This window comes from Dermacentor silvarum, chromosome 10 (genome assembly GCF_013339745.2).
Source record: "Dermacentor silvarum isolate Dsil-2018 chromosome 10, BIME_Dsil_1.4, whole genome shotgun sequence".
NCBI classification, from domain to species: Eukaryota; Metazoa; Arthropoda; class Arachnida; order Ixodida; family Ixodidae; genus Dermacentor; species Dermacentor silvarum.
Genome location: NC_051163.1, coordinates 143,150,667 through 143,165,709, shown reverse-complemented (window position 1 = coordinate 143,165,709; position 15,043 = coordinate 143,150,667). Strand labels below are relative to the sequence as shown.

The 15,043-nt window shown below is 42.4% G+C and overlaps 1 long non-coding RNA gene across 1 annotated transcript; it reads left to right on the top strand.

The window, feature by feature from the left end:
* The first annotated feature begins 2,317 nt into the window (after positions 1-2,317).
* Positions 2,318-5,686, top strand: LOC125940563 (uncharacterized). Its single transcript, XR_007463755.1, has 3 exons — positions 2,318-2,423; positions 3,527-3,630; positions 5,574-5,686. It is a non-coding gene; the product is annotated as an uncharacterized LOC125940563 (long non-coding RNA).
* Positions 5,687-15,043: the final 9,357 nt, after the last annotated feature.

Sequence of the window (15,043 nt, the reverse complement as noted above, 5' to 3'; positions counted from 1 at the left end):
GTGACACTTGCACAGAGCACTGAGTCTGGGAGTTGCATGTATTGCACCTAATCCCTGCTGTGGCTCCACATGGTGGTGATAACGTGTTAGAGTGATGACCAAGTGCTGGATCAATAGGAGATTATCGGAGAGGTCAGTCTTAGCGACAAGTTTAATCAATCACATTTTGCACTCAGAGGCCAAGGCCGTACGTGGCATGATTGCCACTATCATGTTAGTGATTTGTTGATCAGGTGCACGGCTCATCGAATTTCACGAGTACAAATACATAATGCCGAATATATTTTCCCTACAATCGTACATTTACCATTTCAACACGCCAAGGAATTTTAAGAATAATGATACAGTACTATATGTGGCCTATTTACATGGGTTTATCGGTATTTATTTGTACATTACACTATAGAGGGGAGGGAAATATTACAGACCAAAATTGGAAAATACAGTTGATACAATAACAATAAGGAGCATGAGCAATTACTAAATTAATACAAAAATTAAACAGCTGCAACTGTGATAAAGCAGAGTAATTAGAACATCTAAAACTAAAACAACAAGCTAAAAACACAAGAACAATGCGTAGTTATCAACCAACGGCAGTTTCTATTACATTGAATTTCAATTTTCGGCACTTTGCACATAGCAGTGCGATTGAGGCTTACAACGAAACAGATCAGCGAAAATCAAATATCTGTGCTCGAAGATCTCTCTTCCATGGTCGTCTCCTCGAAGAGATCAACACCGTCGCTCTCAACTTCAGCTACGCACTGCGCAAACCATCAAATACGCCAGCATTACCACCATTGTCAACAAACAAGCCTGCAGCTAATACACTCGGACGTAATACAAACCTGACGCTTCGGCGAAGTTGCTCCGCTTTCAGATGGTAGGAGACTTCGTGCAGCAGCGGGATACACCATCGGCACGGCACCGGATACCAACCAACGCTTCTTCGGAATGCCGAAGCTGACTGCATACTTTGACTCGTACGCGTCCGAGCAGAAGTGGAGCGAACAAAGCACGCTCGACTTCCCCGGCGTCCAAAAGTGCTGCCCGGTAGCGCGAACAAAGTCTATCCAGGCGTTTCTTTGTGCATCATCTCGGGGGAACTTATGGAAACTCACAGGGTCTCCGAATTTGCTGGGGCAGAAGTCCAACGCACAATAGTACACAGGCATGATGGTCACTGCGCGAGCAACCGTCCGGATGCCTCCAACGCTTGAGCAAGCTCACACACTGAATGTCGCCGTCGCAGGTTTGCGTGACGACGCGAAGCACTTTGCAAAATGCCAGCAAGCTTGGCTAGTTCGCTCAGAAAAACTAGGCGAGCGAATGTGGATCCGCAGCCGATGCGGTTCCCTGCACTACTCTCTCTAGCCGGTGCTGTGGGCTACCGCTCATTGTACATACGTCACTGTAATGTGGTATGACGTCACTAAAAATTTCGTTACGCTACCAATACAGTGACGTTGGTGTCAATCGCGCTAGCGATGGGTCTTGATCGCGAGAACGAGCATTTAGGCACTCTTTGAAAGTGAATTAAAATATATTGTAAGCGTTTGCTGTGTCCAACACTTCATGTTGAGTGTCCTAGCATACAGAGGAAGCCTACAGCAGGCATTTTATAGCCTCAAAATTTGGTGTCTCAACCCCTTTAAACTGGTAATGGTAGTATTTGTTCGATCTGTTCTTTTTCCATTTATTGTAGTATGAGCACTTTCTTTTTAATATGCCAAGAATCTCTTGTGTCATACACGGACACACGGGTACTTCATAATTGTGCTTTGAGTACGTATGTGTACATTGAGTTAATATCTGTTTAATATGAGTGACAAAATTTTGAAACTCAACGTTTACATCTACGTTTTGCAAGACTGCGAAATCAGTACATTGAAGCAGTGATTTAACACTCGCATAGTCTACGTGGACAAATTCATTTGGACGCCTTTGATACAGAGGTAACATACAAGACCGCGGCAACAACAGAAATATAGTACAATGGTCCGCAATGGCAACATCACAAACACCTGCACGTAACACAATGTCTTGATTGTGGTCTATTAAAGACGCAGTTTGGCTGCTAATTCGAGTGGGAGTCGTGATAACATTTCTAAGGTTGAATGACTGGAGAAGAAATACATAATCACTGCAATCATTACCCAATAAATCAATATTAAAATTGCCACAGATAACAATAGGACCATTTTGTATTGTGAACGGCAGCAAAATAGCCTCCATTTCTGCAATAAATTCGTTCTTACACGAGCTGGGAGGCCGGTAAATGACACCCATTAGATTTGTTGAAGGTTGTGCTTTCGTGGTGCTGTATTTCAGCCGTAGTTCTACAATGTATGTGCCCATAAGAGAGTTGGTGCCACGGTACCTGTGAGACGAAGGAGCGTTTGCTGACTACGTCTTGAAAGGTAAGCAAGCTTGGCGCTTGTGCACGTTGTTGTAGCTTATGGTTCATGTAATGAGCTTTGTGTGACTAGAGCAGAGCGCATTCTAAGTGTAAGTTGCCCATGTTTCTGTGCACATTTAGTAAGCAATTTTACGAACGTTTCCGTTGATGTTATCGTGTACTTGCATTTTTCTGTGAAGTATGCTACCCCGTCTGATTGCTATAACTGAGTGGGAACACCATTATGGAAACACTGAAAGTAAGTTTGTTGCGTTGTTTCCCGGCAGAAAATTATTCCTTATATAGGCATTTCCGTGAGTTCACTGCAGGTGCGTATACGTCGATGCGTCATGGCCTTCACGCGTTGGCACAGGGTAGCTATGTTTGATGCTTGCGCACATATTAGCTTGTATGAAAACTTTTTTTTGTATACAGTTCACTTTGACGGCCGGCGTCGCGAGAACCTGTCTGTATTCTATATTGAACTATGAAACCTGTCGTGTTCTTTATTGCAGGGCACATATACGCGGATATTTCAATGACGAGGTTTCTTTTTATTCGAGACATCTCAATCAGACGCTAGCTTTTACTATATATACATATTCATCTAAAGAAGAGTATGTCAGCTGTTCCAGTCATAGGTAATGACTGTGCCTTGCAGTAATAAAGTAAGGGCTGTGATTTCGTAGCGATGCCTTGCGCTCGATCCTACGTCACTCTTACCACTCACTGTGAACGGCCGGCTATTCCAGTTCATAACACGGGTGGACCGTCGGTCAAACAACTGACGAAGAGGGAGAAGGAATACCATCGCTATACAAACACGGCCTAGGGTTCAAAAGACTTTTCATGTGCTCAATAATTCTCTCATAATCCAATGCTCTTTTGTTTTACTACATATTTGTGTTTCGAGCATTTTCCTGGTAGTCTTATGTTTGCTGCATTCCCGCCTAGAATCTCACTTCTTACTAAATAACCGTGTAACTTCCTGAGATATAATGATGAGAGATTTGTACGAGACACACATTAATGTAGCTGCTAGTGTGAGGCTCTTTGCAATGCAGTATTACACTGATATGACAGGTTTCCAGATTCACATTGCAATAAGTTATTCATTTCTTGCAGTTGAAGGCTGTGCGGATTCTGGAGGCATCCCACAGGAACCTGCAGCACTGCTGCATGCTGGAGAGCACCACTATAAAGCACCTGATCTGCGTGCTTTTATAAAGGTGCGTACAAAACTCATTGCATTGTGTGTTGGAGGATATGTTTCTGTAATATGCAATCATTTTACTAAACAAGGAAACTTGCCTCCCACTTCTTAAACAAACTAGAATTCTGTACCGTCATAGGGACCGTAGTACTAGGGAACTGTTTGAGGCATTTAAGATAAAAACTACACGTGGGTGTGTTAGCGAACCTTCGGTGTCACTAGCTGATTGCGAGATGGCGTTTTTAGATGCTACTGTGTGACGTCAACGTATCCATGGTTGGATTGCCAATCAGATGTGTTCATTTTTCTCTGTATATATGTCATTTTCACCCATTAAACATTCAGTTGCGAGTCTGCGCACGTCTTGTCTGCCTCGTCCTTGTCAGTGTGTGTTAGCGCAGTTAAAAAATTATACCATTTTACTGTGTGTGCCATTTTCATGATTTCTAGTGGCAAATCACTTGCATTTCACGTTTGGTCATCTGGAGGACCCTCAGTATAACGAACTTACCTTTAACTAGCCTCCTCTGAGCTAAATATAACTCTGACTTGAGTAACTGCATGATATACTCTGTACAGACTGTATATTAATCTAGTCAGATTGCCTTTTTAAGATAATCGTTGAGAAGCATGAAGTCTCGAGATGTGTATCTTTTTGTCATTTTTATTATGCAGTTTTGTGAAGCTCACTTCTCACACTATTGCCTGTGTGCCTATATTGTTCCCTCTAATCGGTCACACTTATGTATTGCGTACCGTACTTCATCTCCTAAAATTAGCATACAAACAGCAAGATTTTCTTCTTTATTAGGTAGCTGCTGAATCGCTAGCCACAGTATGAGAAGGTAATTCCTCAAGCATATAACAAACCGATAACTTTTAATGTGACAAGTTTAATATGCTCCAGAAGTGTAGGTTGGCTTCAAGCAGGAAGCTGGTGTCCTTAGTTTTACACAAATTTGAGGCGGTAAGGCAAACTGCTAAATCACAACAATCCGCACAGTGCAGTAGTTGCAAGCCACCACGACAGTGCAGCTGAACGCTCAGTGTTCACCGTTACATTGGCACTTTTTTTCTGTGGGTAGTAGTTGCAAGCCACGACACTGCAGCTGAGTGCTGAGCGTTCGCCTTTACATTGGAATTTTTTTCAGCGTGTCTCTGCCCTTCTCCAGTTGACATTGGATAAAGCTTGTTCTTTGCTGTCACTTATCTGAAATGCAAACAATCCTTTTTACCTTTTCTTTCTTATTACTTGTCAGCTGCCTAATACACAAGCTTCCGGAGACATGGTAACAGTGCTGACTACTGCCCAGAACATGTGTGCATCTGTGGTTTGTGGTACCACATGCTCACTACCTCGGATTTACTGAGATGTCACAAGGAAGCTTGCTTCATGCTCAAGCTGCCCTACACTTGGTGTAAATATTGAAATAGACACTTTTTAATATAATAATTTGTTGTGGTTTTAGCAAATTGAGTTTTCAAACTGTGAATGATGCGCACTAGAGGGTCTATAAAAATGTTTTCTACCACTTAAAGACATGGTTTAGCCAAAAAGTGCTTTACGCATGTCATCGCATTTATTGAGTTTGGCATATCTCGCTGAAGCCGTTCTAAAAACTTTGAGTATCTTTACTGCAACTGATTTACGGCTACTTTACACAAGTGTACGATTCATTCCTACATGTAACACATGCATATTATGTGCAGCAGATCTGCTTCCGCAATGCTTCAGTCACTTTTTGGGTGGCGTTCGAATACCCAGAAGGACGTCGCCCAAAAAGAAGCTTTGCACCCCAGAGGTGTGAGTGCCATTCTATGTATGGCAAGGCAGTCAGTTGAAATCTTCGTTTTGATTGTGGGTCATTTGAAGTCAAATTCTTGTGGATGACTGCATCTTGCTATCTCGTACAGATACAATTCATAAGGCTAACTATTATTGCATTTTTCCTCCTTTAGGCTTGCAGCAAGAGGGATATCAAGAACACGGGAGATATCAAGACCACATTATAGTCACTGCTTGATTGTGGCTTCTGAGGGCATGTATGAAAGGGTTGAAAAATAAACATCAGTGTTTAAAAAGATTGGTGTCTTTTGCTAATAGGTACATACTTATATATGTTCAAGGTTGCATCAGAACACTACCAGACAATTTTTAAAAATGCTGGAAAAAGGGGATAAATGTCAGGGCGAGCTACAGAAAGTTGGAAAAAGTTACAATAATGTTTCTAGAGCAAGCAATAGAAAGTTTTAAAAAGTTACAAGGATGTTTCTAGGGCGAACAGCAACAAGTAGGAAAAAAGTTACTAGGACGTTTCTAGGTCACGCAACAGAAAGTTAGAAAAAAGTTAAAAGGATGTTTTAGGGCGAACAGCAGAAGTGGCAAAAACGTTACTAGGATGTTTCTAAAAAGTAAAAGGACGCCCCGATTTTAATGTTTGAAGGATCTTCATTCATCATTTAAAAAAAGTTCGTAAATAAAATTTTAATTGAATATCGGTGGCTAATAGTCGACAGGATGTTGGTATGAAGTATTTAGGAAGTTTAAATATGGTTTGAGAACTTTCAATAGACCGTTGGTAGGTTTTAGTAACATTTGTCTAAAAAATTTAATTGAAAGTTACTAGAATTTTTGTAAGGGGTTTACAATCATTGCATTCTACCTCTGCTAAGATATGAGGCCAACACTTTGAAGTTTACAAAGAAGCTTGAGAACAAGTTAAGGACCGCACAAAGAGTGATGAAACGAGAAAATGTTAGGCCTGACGTTAAGAGACAGGAAGAGAGCGGTGTGGATCAGAGACCAAACGGGGATTCTAGCTTGACATTGAGTGGGAAAATGGTGCTGAGCAGGCCACCTACTGCGTAGGATAGATAACCGGTGGACCATTAGAGTTACAGAATGGATACCAAGAGAGGGGAAGTATACTCGAGGACGGCAGAAAGCTGGGCGAGATGGCTAAAATTAGGAAATTTGCCGTCCCCACGTGGGAGCGGCCCCGCAGCTCTGGCCTAGGGCTTCTCAGGACCTAGTTAATAAAGTTCTTTGTGTGTTGTCTGTCAGGCTCAAGTTGTGAATCAGCCAGCGCAAGACAGGGGTAAATGGAGATCGCAGGGAGAGGCCTTCGACCTGGAGTGGACGCAAATACAGGCTGCTGCTGATGATGATGACTGTTACGGCGCAACCAAGATGGCGCCAGTCAGAAGACGATTTCACGTGTAGAGGTAGAATCGGTCTCGCCACTCGGCTGGATTTCGGTAGCGTGCAGGACACCATTGACCAGTCGATGGACAAGGAGCACGAGACACATGTGAAGCGGCAACATAAAAAACAGAATGAACTCCAAGATTAGCGAGTTCATCGTGCAGTATTGCCTGCACGAATGGTGCTGTAGGCAAGTTGTTCGGCCCACTCGGGCAGCAAGAAGGGGCGGCAGGAGCAATCGCTTCATGTTCTCGCTGCGCTATTCGCGTCGGATCGTTTGATGATGACGGTCGCGGCATTTCGAGCTTGTCGTCACAAGAAGATGTCACAGCTGTGTTCGGAAGACGTGCATTCCGTTGAAATTGGACTTTCCGTTGGACTTTTAAAGCGTTGACACTATTTGATGATAGCCCGTACTGTTTAAAAATTTTTGAGCAATAGCTGGTTGAAAGCATCGTCAGCGATCCCCTTCAGTACGTAACCAACCTTGTCTGACTCAGGCATGTCACTGCATATCATGGTCAACATTAATCCGGAGTCCCTCAGTACAAGCGTGCCTCATAATCAAATCGTGGTTTTGGCTGGTAAAACCCAAGAAATATATTCAAATCAATAACCTATAACAGCCTTGAACCACCCATCTCAAGTAGATCACGAAAATGCCAAGAAGCTTACCAGTTTCTATTTGCATTCAACCAGGCACCTAATTTATTGCCTTCCCCATTCTCCTTTCTATATATGCGTGTAAATTGGGTAATATCTTATTTTTAGATAACATACCTTCAGTAAATATATTGCTGCCGAATTCGTGCAGATTGTATTAGGCGGACAGTTCAAGCATGGTTTGTTGGAGGTCTCATGCTTGCGTAAAAATCAATGCAAGTACGCAATTCAATGCCCTACGAGTTGCGTTTTGCAGCTTCATTATATGTTCTTGTGCAACTGGGCGTGTAGGATATTGCCAGCAATTGTGCCAAAATAAGTTTTTGCACACTATTTTTTCCTCTTTAACCTTAAGAAATAGACCGATATTGAAGATCATTTCAAAGCTTTCTTTACTAAACTTATTTACATGTGAAGCATATGCAGTTACATTTCACCAAAATCAAGTTCTGCTCTCACAAAAACATTTGGCATGATTATTTCAATACGCTACAATGTGAAGCTTCAATTCGCTGGGACGAATTGAAAAGTTTAAGCCAGTTAACTCCACGCTTGTGAAATCTGATGAAACAGCGGAGCTCTGCAGTACTGGGTGTGTAGCTTAGTGATTATGACGCTCGCCTTCGGACCGTGGGTACCGGGGATCAAATGCCACCTCGCCAAGGAAGCTTATTTTGTTTTTATTTCTCTCGCTTTCTGAAAGTGTGAACACCATCTCTCCGTAGGGATCAACCTCAACCTTAAACAGCTCCGCTGTCAATTATTTTGCCATAAAGTAACAAAATGTATTAGTGCTTTGGCGCTCGCCTCATCACAGCATCGGTGCTAACGCCTCCATGATACCATCTGGTAATTCTATGCGTGCTACTACAATGGCCGGAGAAGTAAACCTGAAACATGCAATATTGCCTCTGAGAGTAGGCGCCACGCGATGGGGATCGGGGTGGCTATGTATTCACTCTAGGTGTTCGGTGTGCAGTGAGCCATGAACAGCCGCAGATACTTCTTACTATATTACAGCGAAGCTGCTAGCCTTTTGCTGGTCAGTATATTTTGCGGCGTCGGCCTTTGGCAAAAATGGGCGCCGGCCCTGGAGGTTGTGCAACACCGGGCAGACCCACGGCGAACGAGAAGCAGGCTTCAACAATTATCAAAGTCAAGCGAAAAGTGCACACATTCTTTGGAATCACCAGAACACCCAGAACTGCATTCGTTTCAGTCGCAGATTCGCCGTAGCTTCGATTGCGGTAGCAAGTTAGTGGAGAGCTATACGAATCAATGATAGTAGTTTAATGGGCCGCATAGAGTTGTAAACATTCGCTTACTAACTAAATAGACAAGCGTGGCGTGAGGCGCGCACGGGTAAACATGAACACTTCCCACTCGATGACAGCGGGAACTCGCGGCAACGCCGGAGTTAGGAAGCGCGCCAGCAACAGCGGGAAAATTGACCTTCACGCTGTCTCGTCTCGCTTCAACACGAACAAAGCGCCGAAAGCACAGCGCATACGAAGCTACTGGCGCGCAGCGCATGCACTCTATCCCCATCGTAGATCACTTTGAAGGTGAGGCCCATGTCGGAGATCGCTTTCAAGATAAGGCACCCGCCTAGTCGCGCTGTGAGCAGTAGCCGACCGCTCGGTCTCGAACTTCTTTGCCTGTAACGAGTAGAATAGCACTGGCTCCAGGTAATTCAATCTAAAATCTGGCGATTTTCGGGTAACGAGTTCGCAGAACTACAAATGGTTTATCACAAAGAATTGTGGATCTTTTCTGGGTATGTGTTAACGAAGAAATGCAGCTCATTGCCAGTAACGAGTTGAATAGAACGTTCTTTGGCTGCTAAACGATGAAATCTCGAACTTCTTTGGCTGTAACCAGTAGAATAGCACTGGCTCCAGGTAATTCAATCTGAAATCTGGCTATTTTCGGGTAACGAGTTCGCAGAACTACAAATGGTTTATCAGAAAGAATTGTGGATCTTTCTAGGTATGTGTTAACGAAGAAATGCAGCTCATTGCCAGTAACGAGTTGAATAGAACGTGCTTTGGCTCCTAAACGACGAAATCTCGAACTTCTTTGCCTGTAACGAGTAGAATAGCACTGGCTCCAGGTAATTCAATCTGAAATCTGGCTATTTTCGGGTAACGAGTTCGCAGAACTACAAATGGTTTATCAGAAAGAATTGTGGATCTTTTCTAGGTATGTGTTAACGAAGAAATGCAGCTCATTGCCAGTAACGAGTTGAATAGAACGTGCTTTGGCTCCTAAACGACGAAATCTCGAACTTCTTTGCCTGTAACGAGTAGAATAGCACTGGCTCCAGGTAATTCAATCTGAAATCTGGCTATTTTCGGGTAACGAGTTCGCAGAACTACAAATGGTTTATCAGAAAGAATTGTGGATCTTTTCTAGGTATGTGTTAACGAAGAAATGCAGCTCATTGCCAGTAACGAGTTGAATAGAACGTGCTTTGGCTCCTAAACGACGAAATCTCGAACTTCTTTGCCTGTAACGAGTAGAATAGCACTGGCTCCAGGTAATTCAATCTGAAATCTGGCGATTTTCGGGTAACGAGTTCGCAGAACTACAAATGGTTTATCAGAAAGAATTGTGGATCTTTCTAGGTATGTGTTAACGAAGAAATGCAGCTCATTGCCAGTAACGAGTTGAATAGAACGTGCTTTGGCTCCTAAACGACGAAATCTCGAACTTCTTTGCCTGTAACGAGTAGAATAGCACTGGCTCCAGGTAATTCAATCTGAAATCTGGCGATTTTCGGGTAACGAGTTCGCAGAACTACAAATGGTTTATCAGAAAGAATTGTGGATCTTTCTAGGTATGTGTTAACGAAGAAATGCAGCTCATTGCCAGTAACGAGTTGAATAGAACGTGCTTTGGCTCCTAAACGACGAAATCTCGAACTTCTTTGCCTGTAACGAGTAGAATAGCACTGGCTCCAGGTAATTCAATCTGAAATCTGGCGATTTTCGGGTAACGAGTTCGCAGAACTACAAATGGTTTATCAGAAAGAATTGTGGATCTTTCTAGGTATGTGTTAACGAAGAAATGCAGCTCATTGCCAGTAACGAGTTGAATAGAACGTGCTTTGGCTCCTAAACGACGAAATCTCGAACTTCTTTGCCTGTAACGAGTAGAATAGCACTGGCTCCAGGTAATTCAATCTGAAATCTGGCTATTTTCGGGTAACGAGTTCGCAGAACTACAAATGGTTTATCAGAAAGAATTGTGGATCTTTCTAGGTATGTGTTAACGAAGAAATGCAGCTCATTGCCAGTAACGAGTTGAATAGAACGTGCTTTGGCTCCTAAACGACGAAATCTCGAACTTCTTTGCCTGTAACGAGTAGAATAGCACTGGCTCCAGGTAATTCAATCTGAAATCTGGCTATTTTCGGGTAACGAGTTCGCAGAACTACAAATGGTTTATCAGAAAGAATTGTGGATCTTTTCTAGGTATGTGTTAACGAAGAAATGCAGCTCATTGCCAGTAACGAGTTGAATAGAACGTGCTTTGGCTCCTAAACGACGAAATCTCGAACTTCTTTGCCTGTAACGAGTAGAATAGCACTGGCTCCAGGTAATTCAATCTGAAATCTGGCGATTTTCGGGTAACGAGTTCGCAGAACTACAAATGGTTTATCAGAAAGAATTGTGGATCTTTTCTAGGTATGTGTTAACGAAGAAATGCAGCTCATTGCCAGTAACGAGTTGAATAGAACGTGCTTTGGCTCCTTAAACGACGAAATCTCGAACTTCTTTGCCTGTAACGAGTAGAATAGCACTGGCTCCAGGTAATTCAATCTGAAATCTGGCGATTTTCGGGTAACGAGTTCGCAGAACTACAAATGGTTTATCAGAAAGAATTGTGGATCTTTTCTAGGTATGTGTTAACGAAGAAATGCAGCTCATTGCCAGTAACGAGTTGAATAGAACGTGCTTTGGCTCCTAAACGACGAAATCTCGAACTTCTTTGCCTGTAACGAGTAGAATAGCACTGGCTCCAGGTAATTCAATCTGAAATCTGGCGATTTTCGGGTAACGAGTTCGCAGAACTACAAATGGTTTATCAGAAAGAATTGTGGATCTTTTCTAGGTATGTGTTAACGAAGAAATGCAGCTCATTGCCAGTAACGAGTTGAATAGAACGTGCTTTGGCTCCTAAACGACGAAATCTCGAACTTCTTTGCCTGTAACGAGTAGAATAGCACTGGCTCCAGGTAATTCAATCTGAAATCTGGCGATTTTCGGGTAACGAGTTCGCAGAACTACAAATGGTTTATCAGAAAGAATTGTGGATCTTTTCTAGGTATGTGTTAACGAAGAAATGCAGCTCATTGCCAGTAACGAGTTGAATAGAACGTGCTTTGGCTCCTAAACGACGAAATCTCGAACTTCTTTGCCTGTAACGAGTAGAATAGCACTGGCTCCAGGTAATTCAATCTGAAATCTGGCTATTTTCGGGTAACGAGTTCGCAGAACTACAAATGGTTTATCAGAAAGAATTGTGGATCTTTTCTAGGTATGTGTTAACGAAGAAATGCAGCTCATTGCCAGTAACGAGTTGAATAGAACGTGCTTTGGCTCCTAAACGACGAAATCTCGAACTTCTTTGCCTGTAACGAGTAGAATAGCACTGGCTCCAGGTAATTCAATCTGAAATCTGGCGATTTTCGGGTAACGAGTTCGCAGAACTACAAATGGTTTATCAGAAAGAATTGTGGATCTTTTCTAGGTATGTGTTAACGAAGAAATGCAGCTCATTGCCAGTAACGAGTTGAATAGAACGTGCTTTGGCTCCTAAACGACGAAATCTCGAACTTCTTTGCCTGTAACGAGTAGAATAGCACTGGCTCCAGGTAATTCAATCTGAAATCTGGCTATTTTCGGGTAACGAGTTCGCAGAACTACAAATGGTTTATCAGAAAGAATTGTGGATCTTTTCTAGGTATGTGTTAACGAAGAAATGCAGCTCATTGCCAGTAACGAGTTGAATAGAACGTGCTTTGGCTCCTAAACGACGAAATCTCGAACTTCTTTGCCTGTAACGAGTAGAATAGCACTGGCTCCAGGTAATTCAATCTGAAATCTGGCGATTTTCGGGTAACGAGTTCGCAGAACTACAAATGGTTTATCAGAAAGAATTGTGGATCTTTTCTAGGTATGTGTTAACGAAGAAATGCAGCTCATTGCCAGTAACGAGTTGAATAGAACGTGCTTTGGCTCCTAAACGACGAAATCTCGAACTTCTTTGCCTGTAACGAGTAGAATAGCACTGGCTCCAGGTAATTCAATCTGAAATCTGGCTATTTTCGGGTAACGAGTTCGCAGAACTACAAATGGTTTATCAGAAAGAATTGTGGATCTTTTCTAGGTATGTGTTAACGAAGAAATGCAGCTCATTGCCAGTAACGAGTTGAATAGAACGTGCTTTGGCTCCTAAACGACGAAATCTCGAACTTCTTTGCCTGTAACGAGTAGAATAGCACTGGCTCCAGGTAATTCAATCTGAAATCTGGCTATTTTCGGGTAACGAGTTCGCAGAACTACAAATGGTTTATCAGAAAGAATTGTGGATCTTTTCTAGGTATGTGTTAACGAAGAAATGCAGCTCATTGCCAGTAACGAGTTGAATAGAACGTGCTTTGGCTCCTAAACGACGAAATCTCGAACTTCTTTGCCTGTAACGAGTAGAATAGCACTGGCTCCAGGTAATTCAATCTGAAATCTGGCTATTTTCGGGTAACGAGTTCGCAGAACTACAAATGGTTTATCAGAAAGAATTGTGGATCTTTTCTAGGTATGTGTTAACGAAGAAATGCAGCTCATTGCCAGTAACGAGTTGAATAGAACGTGCTTTGGCTCCTAAACGACGAAATCTCGAACTTCTTTGCCTGTAACGAGTAGAATAGCACTGGCTCCAGGTAATTCAATCTGAAATCTGGCTATTTTCGGGTAACGAGTTCGCAGAACTACAAATGGTTTATCAGAAAGAATTGTGGATCTTTTCTAGGTATGTGTTAACGAAGAAATGCAGCTCATTGCCAGTAACGAGTTGAATAGAACGTGCTTTGGCTCCTAAACGACGAAATCTCGAACTTCTTTGCCTGTAACGAGTAGAATAGCACTGGCTCCAGGTAATTCAATCTGAAATCTGGCTATTTTCGGGTAACGAGTTCGCAGAACTACAAATGGTTTATCAGAAAGAATTGTGGATCTTTTCTAGGTATGTGTTAACGAAGAAATGCAGCTCATTGCCAGTAACGAGTTGAATAGAACGTGCTTTGGCTCCTAAACGACGAAATCTCGAACTTCTTTGCCTGTAACGAGTAGAATAGCACTGGCTCCAGGTAATTCAATCTGAAATCTGGCTATTTTCGGGTAACGAGTTCGCAGAACTACAAATGGTTTATCAGAAAGAATTGTGGATCTTTCTAGGTATGTGTTAACGAAGAAATGCAGCTCATTGCCAGTAACGAGTTGAATAGAACGTGCTTTGGCTCCTAAACGACGAAATCTCGAACTTCTTTGCCTGTAACGAGTAGAATAGCACTGGCTCCAGGTAATTCAATCTGAAATCTGGCTATTTTCGGGTAACGAGTTCGCAGAACTACAAATGGTTTATCAGAAAGAATTGTGGATCTTTTCTAGGTATGTGTTAACGAAGAAATGCAGCTCATTGCCAGTAACGAGTTGAATAGAACGTGCTTTGGCTCCTAAACGACGAAATCTCGAACTTCTTTGCCTGTAACGAGTAGAATAGCACTGGCTCCAGGTAATTCAATCTGAAATCTGGCTATTTTCGGGTAACGAGTTCGCAGAACTACAAATGGTTTATCAGAAAGAATTGTGGATCTTTTCTAGGTATGTGTTAACGAAGAAATGCAGCTCATTGCCAGTAACGAGTTGAATAGAACGTGCTTTGGCTCCTAAACGACGAAATCTCGAACTTCTTTGCCTGTAACGAGTAGAATAGCACTGGCTCCAGGTAATTCAATCTGAAATCTGGCTATTTTCGGGTAACGAGTTCGCAGAACTACAAATGGTTTATCAGAAAGAATTGTGGATCTTTTCTAGGTATGTGTTAACGAAGAAATGCAGCTCATTGCCAGTAACGAGTTGAATAGAACGTGCTTTGGCTCCTAAACGACGAAATCTCGAACTTCTTTGCCTGTAACGAGTAGAATAGCACTGGCTCCAGGTAATTCAATCTGAAATCTGGCTATTTTCGGGTAACGAGTTCGCAGAACTACAAATGGTTTATCAGAAAGAATTGTGGATCTTTCTAGGTATGTGTTAACGAAGAAATGCAGCTCATTGCCAGTAACGAGTTGAATAGAACGTGCTTTGGCTCCTAAACGACGAAATCTCGAACTTCTTTGCCTGTAACGAGTAGAATAGCACTGGCTCCAGGTAATTCAATCTGAAATCTGGCTATTTTCGGGTAACGAGTTCGCAGAACTACAAATGGTTTATCAGAAAGAATTGTGGATCTTTCTAGGTATGTGTTAACGAAGAAATGCAGCTCATTGCCAGTAACG